Source organism: Natrix helvetica, assembly GCF_964273705.1.
Source record: "Natrix helvetica genome assembly, chromosome: 1".
Lineage (NCBI taxonomy): Eukaryota > Metazoa > Chordata > Lepidosauria > Squamata > Natricidae > Natrix > Natrix helvetica.
Window position 1 is genome coordinate 353495326 of NC_138548.1, and position 12861 is coordinate 353508186.

Sequence of the window (12861 nt, forward strand, 5' to 3'; positions counted from 1 at the left end):
AATAAAGATGGGACAATAATGACAGCTGTCTTGGTGGTGTAGTGACGAAAGTGCAGTGATGCTGGCTAACTCTGCTCACAGCCTGGAGTTCAATCCTGATGTGGCTTGAGGTTGACTCAGCCTTCCATCCTTCTAAGATCGGTAAAATGAGGATCCAGAGTGTTGGGGAAAATATGCTGACGCTGTAAACTGAGCATGGTATAAAGCACTGTGGGGTGGTATATAATTCTTATTGCTATTGTCACTACGTTATTTTGTTTGTCTACTTGAGCTTCTGTTATAAGTTATACTGTAGAGAAGTGTTTCTTATGTGACAATGATTCACTGCGCATGCTTTCTAATACATCACACATTCCAGAGACTTCTTTTCCTTTTGATCTTTGTTCGTCTGCATAGAGGACGGGCAACATTTGTTCTTGCCAAAATGTAACAATTAGATAGATTTGTTTTATTTCTATTTTCTTATTTTTGTATTAAAGTTTGTTTTCACTAGAACACGTTTTCGGGTTTTATTTTATTTTTCGCTTCTTGAAGATATACCTGTTTGGAAAAGCCGTCGGTCTAAGCCTCATTAGTTCAGGGTGAAATTTCCCCTGACAGCTATAATAAATGATCATATTTAAATCATGACTAACATTTTCAATTACACCTTAGAGAAATGAATCCAATGCTGCTCGCATCACAAAGAGGTTACATGGGCAGCACAGTGAAGGACAATCCATTACCGTATACACTGCTGTGTTGTGGACCAGTTGAAGTTTCTGGGTGGTCCAGTACAGTGATTCAAATAGGAGGTGACCAAGGCATGAGTGACCCACGTGCAAGGCCTCCCGGCCCAGGAAAGGTCACAATTGGTGCAATAGATGAATCAGTGCAAAGCCCCTCCCCCCGTCACAATCTCAGTTAGGAGTCCAGGAGGACCCCCAGATTGTGCACCAGGTGAGTCGCCAAAGGTGATCACATAATCCCCAAGACACTGCAATTATCACAAATATGAGTCAATTGCAAAGCCTCTGAATTTTGATCATGTGGCAATGGTGATGCTGTAATGGTTGTAAGTGTGAAAAATGGTCATGAGTCCCTTTTCCCCACACTGTTAAACTTCAAATGGTCACTAAATGAAATGTTGTAAGCAATGTTCCCTCTAAGCTACGCGGTTGCGCACGTAACAAGAAAACGCCGCCCAGAAGTTTCAAACTGCTGCGCAGTGTTTTTTTAATGTCTTAAAAGATGACTGAAAATATCCCCCCTCCCTCCCTTCTCTCTCTGCACCGAACTCTCTCCTCCATCTGGTGATTGGAGAAATGAAGGAAGACTCTGCCCGGAGACCGATGATGCTGCAGAAAGGAGAATTCCTATTGGTCCTCTGGGGCTTCGTCGGTTCCTGGGAAAACGCAATTCGCTGGTTGTAGTCTGCGTTTCTCTGCACATCTGGGGTTTCTCAGGCATTGTGTCGTCTGAAGCCCTGTCCTGGGCTCCGCAGTCTTTCTGCTATTCCTTCGCTTTGCGGAGAGAGGGAAGCAGTGTGGACTTGGACTGTCTGAGCCAAAGGGGTCCACGGGATCTTGAGACTTGATTTTTGAGCAGTACCAATCCTTTCCACTCTTTCCTTTCCCTTTCTGTCCTTCTATCTTCCTTCCCTTTTCCTTTTCTTTTTCCTTTCCTTTCTCTTTTCCTTTCCTTTCTCCTTTCCTTTCCTTATTTCCTTTTCCCTTCTTTTTTCTTTTCCCTTCCCCTCCCTTCTTCATCCTTTCCTTTCTTCTTTCCCATTTCCTTTCCTTTTTCCTTTCCTTCTTTTCCATTTCCTTTCCTTTCTCCTTTCCTTTCTCCTTTCCTTTCCTTTCTCTTTTACTTACCTTTCCTTATCTTTCCCTTCTTTTTTTTCTTTTTCCTTCCCTTTCCCTCCCTTCTTGATCCTTTCCTTTCTTTCCCATTTTCTTCCTTTTTCCTTTCCTTCTTTTCCATTTCCTATTCTTTCTCTTTTCCTTTCCTTTCTTCTTTGCCATTTCTTTTCCTTTTTCCTTTCCTTCTTTTCTATTTCCTTTCCTCTTTCCTTTCCTCTTTCCTTTCCTCTTTCCTTTCCTCTTTCCTTTCCTTCCCCCCCTTCCTTCCCTTCCTTCCTGGGGATCTGAGGGAGAAGGAGGGGACCCTTCTCCTCCTTGCCCCCCTCCCCAACATCTCTGATGGCAATTATGGCTAAAAAAAAATCAGGTGCTCAGGCATGAAAATGTGCCGCTCAAACACTATACTTTTCCTCACACACTGGAAAAAAAATTAGAGGGAACATTGTAAGTCCAGGACTAACTGCATATAATTGGGCATCAAAGTACAGATGGCCTCCCCTAGTGATTTTATGTAGATGTTAAAAAGGAGCTGCAGAAGGCTTGATCCCGGGGGCACCCCAAATTGCAGGGGCCAAGAATCGCCCTCAGTTCTCCTACCCACACTGACTGGAAGCGGGCATGGATGGAGAAGTAGAACCAAAGTAACAAAGTGCCTCCCATTCCCAGTCCACAAAGCCTATCCAGAAGGACATGCACAAAGTTCTCAGCTTACGACCGGCACAAAGTCCTTGATCTACAACCTGGCAGCCCGGTAACTGAAGCACAGCTCCCATTGGCAGAGGTGCGCCTGGCTGAAGTGGGACTTATACTACACTCTGATTGGTTGTTCTACTTGACAGCTGTAGTATAAATAGCTGTCAAACAGAATGAGGTGCTGAAGTTGTTCTCAGATACTTCTGTTGCTGTTAATGTTAATTAAAGGATTTTGTTGTTATCTCTGCGTTGCCTCCTTCCATCCTCGGCTAGTATTTAGCATCCAGGACTATGTGTGCATAACTGGATATCAGGATGGATGGCCTCCCCTAGTGATTTCATGTTTAGAAGGAGCAGCAAAAGGCTTGATTTCCCAGGGCACCCCAAATTCCAGGGGCCAAGAGACTGTCTCTCTTCTCCTACCCACACTGTTCAGAAAGATATTATATTCATATTGTTATTGATACATGATGAGTGGTCTAGAAGGGACATAATGTAGCCTATCTATCCCAAGCCCTCCAGAGGTACATGAGAATTGCAACCAGGAGGAGGAGCCAATGTTACGACGATACGGACGTGCTGTCTCGATGCTCCGAGGCCGCAGCCAATACTTTTGCCTCTGGGTGGTCCAATCGGACCTAAACCGTCCCACAGAGACAGTAAACAGGAAGAATATGTCTTGCTGATCTCAGGGACATCGCAAAGTCTCTGATCGATCCAAGAGAAGTTCTTCAAGCCGGCGACAAAAAATCCAGTCATTAGGCTGATTAAAATCGGGCGGCTCCAAAACGGAAGGATACGAAAAGAGAAAGTGTTTCCAGCTGGTGAAGAATTTTTACCATTTTAAAAGAGACTGCCCATAAAAACTTTAAATTAATTTAAATTTGAGAACAGAAGAAATAAGCGGCGGAATTAAGCTTTGAATGGTTTTGGACAGTGGGTTATCTTACTTTTTAAATGTTATTTTCATGGATGGAATTAATGCAAGCCTTTTAAACTGAAGGGATTAAGTTTTCTTCTTCTTTTTTCATTATTATTTTTTGCAACCTATGGACTAAAATTCTCCTTCTTCATTACTGCGTGTGTTTTTCCCTTTTTCTTCTCTATTTCATTCAAGAATTTGACTTTTTTTAAAACTTGGAATAAAAAAAGATACGAAAAGCAACAGAGAAAATTGTAACAACAGAGGGAAAGACGACACTGCTACTCAGAGGCTGCAAGTTTGTGTATTGGAAACAAAACACTTTTACTTTCCTCACTGATTATTCTGTCTTGGCACTTCAAGGTCTCACTGTTTTGTCTATAGTGATAAGAAGAAAAGCATACAGATGTTCCTTTGAAGCATATCTTTAACCAGAGAAAAGTGAAAATAAGACCTTATTGTGAATTTATGCTTAATTTTGTAAAAACCTTCCAAGCCAGAGCAGCAGTGTTTGTCAGCTTGAGATAATGGCACAATCTCAACAGCAGAAAGAAACTTTAAGTTTGCAAAATATATTATTAAAAATTCAGAAATTATCAAACACATTTGAGAGGACGGAGAAAAAGTTGGAAAATCTAGAGTATCTAACAGTAAAATATGATGAAGACGTTGGAGATGTTTATCAAGTGGAAACAGTGGAGGTTAGAGTCCTAAAAACTGAAGAGAAAAATGACTACAAAGAAATTAAATCCGCTGATATCTATGGTGATTGGTTTGTGTCTGGAAATGGAAAAAGTAGAATACGGAAAAAGGAATTAAATGGAGGGGAACTCTACCCCAGATGGCAAGATACAGAAGAAGAAAAAATAAAAGAATTTATGGATTTAAAGAGAGAAATTTTGTTAGCAACATCATTGAAAACACCACTGACAATTAAAGATAAGCTGATTAAGGAAACAGAAGAAGGGCATCAAAACTACATGAGAGACTTAATAAGCAATGAGTTGCAAAGAGAAGTCCATACAAATTCCTCTAATCAGAGATGATTAGAGGACTGATACCACAAATGGCAGAAGCTATGAGATTGTTTTGCTACTGGAAAGATACAGGTTGATAGATGAAAGGGTATAATCTAAAACTAGTTAAACTTAGTGAAATTTAGTGACAATAGATATAGTTAAATAAATAATTGATAATGATAATAATGTATACATGTGTATTGCTATGATAAGTGATAATTGGATATAAATATTGAATGGTACCTATGAAAGAAAGATTAGAAATTTTTTTTGTTATATATAAATGTTAATAAAAAAGAACTAAGATAAATTTAGTTAAGTTTTGTTTATTAGGGGGAAAATGTTATGATAAAGGACAGTCAAATAAAGGAGGGATAATGATAACAATGTATATATACACATGGGTACAACATAAAGAAAGTTGTGTAAATTGTAAACAGTGATTTGGAAAGGAGGATTAGAAATTTATGTTACTAAATATTATGGATGTTTAGCTAGAATGGGCCATAAGGATTCAGAATAGGCCATAAGGATTCAGTGTTATTGGAGGATATTAGAAATAGCAAATGAAATGCCAGTATGTGGTTATGTTTTAAATCTTAATATATTTTATGATGAAGGACGTTTAAACAATTATGTATGTTTAGGGTATGTTTAGCTTAAGAGAAAGAAGGACTAGGGGAGACATGATAGCATTGTTCCAATATCTCAGGGGTTGCCACAAAGAAGAGGGAGTCAAACTATTTTCCAAGGCACCTGAAAGTAGAGCAAGAAGCAATGGGTGGAAACTAATCAAGGAGAGAAGCAACTTAGAACTGAGAAGAAATTTCCTGTCAGTTAGAACAATTAATCAGTGGAACAGAAGTTGCCTCCAGGAGTTGTGAATGCCCCAACACTGGAAGTCTTTAAGAAGATGTTGGATAGCCATTTGTCTGAAATGGTATAAGGTTTCCTGCCTAGGCAGGGGGTTGGACTAGAAGACCTCCAAGGTCCCTTCCAACTCTACTATTGTATTGTATTGTATTGTATTGTATTGTATTGTAATTATAGTCAAATGAAAATGGAGGTATGATGATGGTAACATGTATAAATATATCTGAGTTAAAATACTTGAGTTAATATGAATTATGGTTGATGACTGTGGACGAGATGCACAAAAGTCTTTTGTAACCAACTGATACACTTTCTACAGTATGTAAAGAAGGAGGATTCTTTATGTTATGTCTGTTTTGAAATATTTATTTTTATATATATATATATATATATATATATATATATATATATATATATATATATATATATATATATATATATATATATATATATATATATATATATATGAATTGCAACCAATGGCATTGGTTGCCCTGAACCCAGACATAGAAGGGCCCAGGTGTCTTTCTCCTGCACAGCCTTTTACGCGGGTGGCAAAGTCAGAGCTGCAAGTAGAGGGTGAGCTGAAGTCCCAGGCTGCCAACCTTGTATCACCCTCTTCAGATGCACTTACAAAAAATCTTAATCTGCAGCAATGCCTTGAACTCCTCTGCTGGGAAAACCTCACATCAATGTCTTATGCATAGGAAACTGCTGTTGGAGGTATACAGCCTGCCAGGATACCAACTGTCCAGAACGGGGGAAATACTCTTTTAGGCGTCATCTGAGATTGGAAGAAAAATATGGGTGGTTCTCAGATTGCAACAGCAATTTGTGCCAGAATTTCCATTATTAGGTAGGGATGGGGCACCAATAGGAAATACTGTACTTCTTAGCTAAACATGACAGAAGTAAAAGAAAAGAAAATCCAGAAGAAATAAAGGGGCAAGCTTCACTTTTACAGCTTCGCTAAGTTGCAAGGCAAGTTTCTCTTGGTTTAGTTTTTGCAAAAGAAGCTCCTGGCTCAGTTGCAGGGATGATAAGGGCGTTCCTTCAAGACCCCAAACGACAGACTAGCGCTAGATGGGGTTAGAGAAAAGTTATGGATGTGGTTGCTAAGAGTGGAAAATGGCACTTTATTAAAAAAAAAAAACACTTAGGCATGGCAGATAGTTTAAAAGTGAGCAGCAGGTGGAAATGACTTGTAAGGAAAGGTTGGAGGAGAAATCGGGAACGAGTAGATCCATTTAATTTCTAGGGGTTTTAAATACAGTATTTTAATTGTTTTTATCAATCGATCTCCTCCTTATGTATGTATGTATGTTTTAGTGTACCTTTGTTATATGTTTGTTTTGTTTACATATTTATTTCGAATGTTTCGTTGTACGCCGCCCCGAGTCCTTCGGGAGAGGGTGCGGCTAAGAAATAAATAATATATTATTATTATTATTATTATTATTATTATTATTATTATTATTATTTATTTGGTTTCCTCCACTGAATAGAAGCAGCAAAGGAACAAGGCTGAAATATGTAGGCTGCTGCTGCATATTCCTTCTCTTCCCAAATGTTATTACATTTATGCTGCTGAGTTCTAAATTCTATCTGTAATTCTCTGCTGGAAGATGGGAGAGACCAACATTCAAAGGTTACGAGACTAAAACATGAAGAAAGGTTGCAGGATTTGTGTATCACCAGTCTAGAGAAAAGAAGGACTGGAGGGGGCATGATAGTATTCCAGTATTTGAGGGGCTGCCACAAAGAGGAGGGGATCAACTTATTTTCCAAAGCACCAGAGAGCAATACAAGAAACAATAGTTGGAAACTAATCAAGGAGAGAAGAAACCTGCAATTAAAGAGAAACTTCTAATAGAACAATTGGAACAGCTTGCCTTCAGAAGTTGTGGGTTTGCCATCACTGGAGGTTCTGAAGAAAATATGGAATAGCCACTTGTTTAAATTGATATAGGGCCTCTTGCTTGAGCAGTGGGTTGTGTTAAAAGACCTACATATAAAGACCCTTCCAGCTCTATTCTGAATTTTGAGATTTGGGAGGTTTAACAAAAATCTTTATTTTTCATATTTCTTAGCCATCCAGTTCTTTCAGTCTTCACCTAACACTTGATTCTTTGTGACTTTGTTGACATGTTGTTTTCTTGGCAAGTGAGGAGTTTCGGGGTGTGTGTGTGTGTGTGTGTGTGTGATCCCAGCAGAGACAGGGTGTGTGTGTAGGGTTGCCAGGTCTGCTTCCAAAAAATAGCGGACAAGCGAGGGGGGGGGGTGTTAAGTAGTAAAGATTTTTTTAAAAAATTACAATTAAATTATATATTTTCTTACAAACATTTTAACATGTATTAAAATAATAACTTCAAAACTTTACTTAAAATTCAAAGCATCAAATATATTATAATTAGAACACAGCAAAATAGTATTTACATAAAAACAATGATTAACTTTTATGTTTATAATGCTTCAATGAAATCTTTGGTTTGACAACTTCGCGCTCTACATATTGAGGCTCATTGAACCTCAAATGATGATACATTATTGAGTGTTCCAAAACATACCTATCCAACTAAGAAAAAAGTATAATATAAAAATAATAGGTAAATGCGAGTTAAGAAAAATAGTATGTAAATAATTTTATATACTTTTATTAAATGTCTTGCGAAACAATTGAGTATGATTAATAATTTTTTCGGAGAATCAAGTTCAATGGATATTTGATCTTTGTCTCATTCTAACTTCTGAAAAAAAAGACAAAACGCGATTCTCCTATCCTTATTCTCTTAGACTGTACAGCTTTAGATTACGTACCATTTCATCATAAAGCTTTTGAATAAAAAAAATGTCCACTATTTTGTGAAAAAAAATAGTGAACATAATGTGAAAAAAGTGGACTGTCCGCTCAAATAGTGGACACCTGGCAACCCTGTGTGTGTGTGTGTGTGTGTGTGTGTGTGTGAAACGTCATTCTTACAGCTTCCCAAAGTTGCAGAGAGAAGTTTCCAGGAGTTCTTCTATAACCCCCTCGCTCCGCCCGACGAAAAATTGCCTGGAACAAAAGGAAGGTACACTTTCTCCTTTCCAATTTGCACATCATTCCCCCACGACCCCACCCCCTTTCCAAAAGGGAGCGTTACTTTGGTTAGCTTCAGGCTGAGGTCCAAAGGCAAGGAGTACCCTCTTGAGGGACCTGAATTAAAAGATTTTGAGATGGAGCCTCTGGAAGAAAAGCTATCGATGAGCTCGATGGAAGTCGAATAGGACTTAATGGCACTTAAGGAAGCCCGAAATCAATGATAACATCTTCAAAAACGCCTTAATGGAGAACGAGCATGTTTCTTCCGCCTTCTGTCGCTAGATGGCGCTCTTACAGAGAGGCAATACTCCCGGTCTACAAAGCAAGCACCGTGCAACGGCGGCTGAACTTATCTAGGGGGGGGGGGGGTGGAGGAGCGGCTCGTCTGAAACGAGTTGAAACGATAGAGTACGGTATTGCTAGAGAAGATGTGGAGGCGAAGAGCAGAGGAACTTCCTCTGCCGGCTCAGACACGGGAGTATTTTGGTGTCGGCGGAGCCTCTTGTGCCGTTTGGAGGGTCGAAGCGGCTCCTGGGAGGTGAGTGGAGGGCAGTTCGGAGGAGAAGACGGGAGCAAGTTGGGCCCTTTGGCTTCCTCCACGGTGTATGAGGCAGAGGAAGCAACGAGGTTGCAACATGTTGAATGCTGCAGTATATTCTTCTCCTACTTCCCCAAATTTTATTCCTCTGAGGCTGCACGACTTAAAACTGCTGCCTGCGATTATCCGCTGGGAGATTTAGGACACTTTCTTTAGTTTTCATGTTTCTTAATCTCCCACTTCCCTCATCCTTCACGTAACACTTGATTCCTTGTGATATTATTGACATGTTGTTTTAATGGCAAGCGAGGCGTTTCATGGCCAAAACAGATGTTTTAAATCTTGCATAGGTTTTGAGCACCTTGCTAAAATCAGATTTAAAAATTTGGAGCGAATGCACTTCTGGAACATTTTGCTCACTGAAATAAATATACATTGTCTACAAACATAAATTCATAGGTCTTTATTTCTAAGCCAAAAAGATAATTTTATGAGATTAAACTACAATTTTGGTGTTTGTTTTTTAATGCAAAGGTATGGTTTTTTGTAGGTTTTTTTTTGCTGCTTTCTCACGTACTGGACTAATGTTTAAACCATAATGAAACTTAACACATTAATACTGGTATTATCTTACAGATAAAGAGGATGCCAAGAAGAGCACTTTGGACAATAGAGAATAAGAAGCAGCATTAAAATGTAAAACAACCCATCAGTAAAAATGTTTTCCACTTCCTCCGCAAATGGAAAAAAAAACTCCTCCTTCCTCAGCAGATGAGAAACAAGTGAGAGAATAAAAAGAAGAACATTTCCACCTGGAAAAAAATAAAAGTCTCTGAAACTCAAGAAAACATTACATGAAAAGTCAAGGAAGATAATTTCCAAATAAGGGAAAAGAGGGAAATGTATCCCTTGGATAGCCAAAATGGGCAGACATTAATAAAAGACTGTAGAAGGAAATAATGGCTTGAATCAAAGAACCTCCAATTAAGAAATCACAAATATTTTTCGTCTCCTCAAGAATCCAAAAATACTTGGAGTGCGGCCAATGCTTTACTCACAAAAGCTTCCTCGTGATTCATGGAAGGATCCAAACCGGAGAGAAACTACCAGTACTTCCAGTGCAACAAAAGATTAAGTATGAATACCAATGTGGTGAGACATAACAGGATTCAGACTAGGGAGACAAACTTTGAATGCCCTGTTTGTGGGAAAAGTTTCACACAGAATTCTGATCTGGTGATACACCAGATGTCTCACAGGGCAGAGAAACCATACAAGTGTTCCAAATGTGGAAAAGGTTTCAATTGGATTTGTCGCCTGAAGATACACCAGAGGAGTCACAAAGGAGAAAATCCATATGAGTGCCAAGATTGTGGGAAAGGTTTCAATTGGAATTCTCTACTGGTGGAACATCAGAGGATTCACACAGGAGAAAAACCCTATGAGTGTCCAGATTGCGGGAAAGATTTCTGTCGGAAATCTGACCTAGTGAAACATCAGAGGACTCATACAGGAGAGAAACCATATAAATGTCAAGATTGTGGGGAAACTTTCAGTCAGAATTCTTACCTGGTGAAACACCAGAGGACTCATACGGGAGAGAAACCGTATGAGTGTTCAGATTGTGGGAAAGATTTGAGTTGCAATTCCGCCCTAATTAAACACCAGAGGACTCACACAGGAGAAAAACCATATAACTGTCTTGATTGTGGAAAAAGTTTCAGTCACAATTCCTATCTGGTGAAACACCAGAGAACTCACATGGCAGAGAAACCATATGAGTGTTCAGATTGTGGAAAAGCTTACAAGTGGAATTCTTACCTAGTAGCACACCAAAAGATTCACACCGGTGAAAAACCATATGAGTGTCTGCAGTGTGGGAAAAGTTTCATTCAAAATTGCAACCTTGTGCGACATCACAGGATTCACACTGGAGAGAAGCCATTTAAATGTCCAGATTGTGGGAAAGGTTTCACTCAGAATTGTGACCTGGTAATACACCAAAGGACTCACACGGAAGAGAAACCGTATGAGTGTCAGGATTGTGGGAAAGGTTTCAGTTGCAGTTCTGACCTGCTGATGCATCAGAAGACTCACACAAGAGAGAAATCATATAGCTGTCCTGATTGTGAGAAATCTTTCAGTCAGAATTCCTACCTAGTGAAACACCAAAGGACTCACACAGGAGAGAAACCATATAAATGTCATGATTGTGAGAAAAGTTTCAGTCAGAATTCCTACCTAATGAAACACCAGAAAACTCACATGGCAGAGAAACTGTATGAGTGTTCAGAGTGTGGGAAAAGTTTCAGTCAAAATTCCTACCTGGTGAAACATCAGAGGACTCACACAGGAGAGAAACCATATAAGTGTATTGATTGTGGGGAAAGTTTCCATCTGAATTCTCACTTGGTGGTACACCAGACAATTCACACAGAGGACAAACACTATCAGTGTGTGAATTGTGGTAAAAGTTTCACTCAGAATTCTGATCTGGTGATACACCAGAGGACTCACACAGGAGAAAAATTATATGAGTGTGTGTTTTGTGGAAAAAGTTTCAGCCAGACTGCCAACCTAGTGCAACACCAGAATACTCACACAGGAGAAAAACCATATAAGTGCCTGGATTGTGGGAAAAGATTCAGTTGGAATTTCCACCTGGTGATACACCAGAAGACTCACACAGGAGAGAAACTGTACGGCTGTCCAGAATGTCAGGAAAGTTTCACTATTAAGTCTGAACTGGTGAAGCACCAGAAGACTCATAGAGGAGAGAGACTGTATGAGTGTCCTGATTGTGGGAAAAGCTTCCCTCGAAATTCCAAGCTGTTGAGACACCTGAGAACTCATACGGGAGAGAAACCATATGAGTGTCTGTATTGTGGGAAAACTTTCAGTCAGAATTCCAACCGGGTGATGCACCAGAAAACTCACACAGGAGAAAAACCATATCAGTGTCCAGATTGTGGGAAAAGTTTCAATCAGAATTCCTACTTGGTGAAACACCAGAGGATTCACAGCGGAGAAAAACCATATAAGTGTCTTGAATGTGGGAAAAGTTTCAGTCGGAATTCCCATTTGGTGATACACTTGAGGACTCACACAGGAGAAAAACCATACGAATGTCCGGATTGTGGGAAAGGTTTCAGTACTACAACTAGCCTTATAAATCATGTAAGGTTACACATAGGGGAGTAAACATTCAAATGCCCAGATTGTGGACAGTGTTTCCCACAAAGGTCTTCCCTCATTACACAAGAAATTCCATGTGAGGCAAAATTTGCTGTGTGTCGAGGAATCTTGAATTTCATTTCAGGTTTCTTTGGAGTCCCACTTGAACAACATTTAATTACTTGTTTGTTACTTTTTAGGGAAACTTATCTTAGTATTAAAAATGAGCGAGGAATAGAAAATAGAGTAAGAATTGGAATAGGATAGGATAGTAAAGTTAGAAGGAACGTTGTCCCTAATCTAAGTTGGCTTAATCATCAAGTCCTCTTTTCCAACCCAGCAGTTGTGTCGGTCATCTAGTCCAATCCACTGCTCCAGGAGGAGACCCTATACCATTTCTGACACATGGTTGAGTCTCTTCTTGAAAGCCTCCAGTGAGGAAGCAGCCATAACTACTGAAGGCAAGCTGTTCCATTGGTTGATTGTTCTCACTGTAGAAAATTTCTCCTTGTTCCTACTTTGAATCTTTCCTAGATCAGTTTCCATCCATTGTTCCTTGTCTGGCTTTTGGATGCTTTGGAAAATAGGTTGCTCCACTCCTGTCTATGACAGCCCCTCACCTATTGGAAGACTGCTATCGTATCACCGCTGGTCCTTCTCTTCACTAGATTAGCCATGCCCAGTTCTTGTAACTGTTCTTCATATGTTTTAACCTA

At 39.5% G+C, this 12861-nt stretch overlaps 1 protein-coding gene across 3 annotated transcripts in view; it reads left to right on the plus strand.

Moving 5' to 3' along the window:
- LOC309385195 (uncharacterized protein) overlaps positions 1-12861 on the plus strand; it is a 195724-nt gene that overhangs the window by 141164 nt on the left and 41699 nt on the right. Inside the window, exon 1 of one of the 3 annotated variants that reach the window (XM_081939366.1) lies at positions 8907-8971. The exons of the other annotated variants lie outside the window; for them this stretch is intronic. The gene's annotated coding sequence lies outside the window, so the exon portion shown is untranslated. Of the gene's footprint in view, positions 1-8906; positions 8972-12861 lie in introns of those variants that run through there. 3 annotated transcript variants of the gene reach the window in all.